This window comes from Hylaeus anthracinus, unplaced genomic scaffold (genome assembly GCF_026225885.1).
Source record: "Hylaeus anthracinus isolate JK02 unplaced genomic scaffold, UHH_iyHylAnth1.0_haploid 11978, whole genome shotgun sequence".
In the NCBI taxonomy this organism is placed as follows: domain Eukaryota; kingdom Metazoa; phylum Arthropoda; class Insecta; order Hymenoptera; family Colletidae; genus Hylaeus; species Hylaeus anthracinus.
This window is the reverse complement of record NW_026534326.1, coordinates 2,028,023-2,028,851: the sequence shown is the minus strand read 5'-3', so window position 1 is coordinate 2,028,851 and position 829 is coordinate 2,028,023. Positions and strand designations below refer to the sequence as shown.

The 829-nt window shown below is 52.5% G+C and overlaps 1 protein-coding gene across 18 annotated transcripts in view; it reads left to right on the top strand.

Annotated features, from left to right (window-relative positions):
* LOC128896681 (plasma membrane calcium-transporting ATPase 3) overlaps positions 1–829 on the top strand; it is a 105,308-nt gene that overhangs the window by 8,867 nt on the left and 95,612 nt on the right. The window lies entirely within an intron of this gene.

Below are 829 nucleotides of genomic sequence, written 5' to 3'. Positions count from 1 at the left end.
TTTTCGCTAAGGAAAAAGTTGTTTCAAATCACCTCCCGAACCACCTCTTTCAATGTGTTGCAACATTTTTGGGACACCCTGTAAAATAGTTATATATTCGATATTATTAAAAAAAAAAAAGAAATATACACGTCGAATTAACCTGGTCCTTTTTCGAATGCCGTTCGGTGATTCGAGGTTCGAGGTTGGCTGTCTAGTATCGAGACTGTCCGTCGAGTATCGAGACGTGGAACGATTCGACTCGAGTGGCGACGGTGCCGGCCGGTTGGCCCCAGTGGAAAGAGTCGCGATTAGTCAGACCCGAGTAGTCTCCGTTCCTTAACTCGGTCATTCTCGTCGAAATAATCGTGCATAAAATTCCTTCTCCCTCCCCTCTACTCCGGTTACGGCGTCCACCACTCCGCGTCCGTGTCTGGTTCCCCCACCTAGGGGCCCGCAGGGGCGCACGCCTTTGCTCCCCCGAATCGCTTTGTCCTGAAATACACCGAGGGCTCTTTCTCTCTCCCTCCGTCTCTCTGTGTCTCGCGCGACCGGCTTTCCGTCCTCCTCTTTGTCCCGCTTTCATAGTATCGACCCAATACGGTTGACCTAGACTCACTTGCAAGGAAGTGTACTCAACCTTTGACACTTACTCGCGCTGACGAAACCGGCGGCCGCGCGATCGATACCCCGTCAAAACTAATTACGCACGTGGATATCGCGCTCTGCTCGTCGCCCCCGTGTGCCCCGTTTCGGGAAACGTGCACTTTTACGACGCCCCTGGACACCTCCCCCCCCATATATCTCTCTCTCTCTCTCTCTCTCTCTCTCTCTCTCTCTCTCTCTCTCT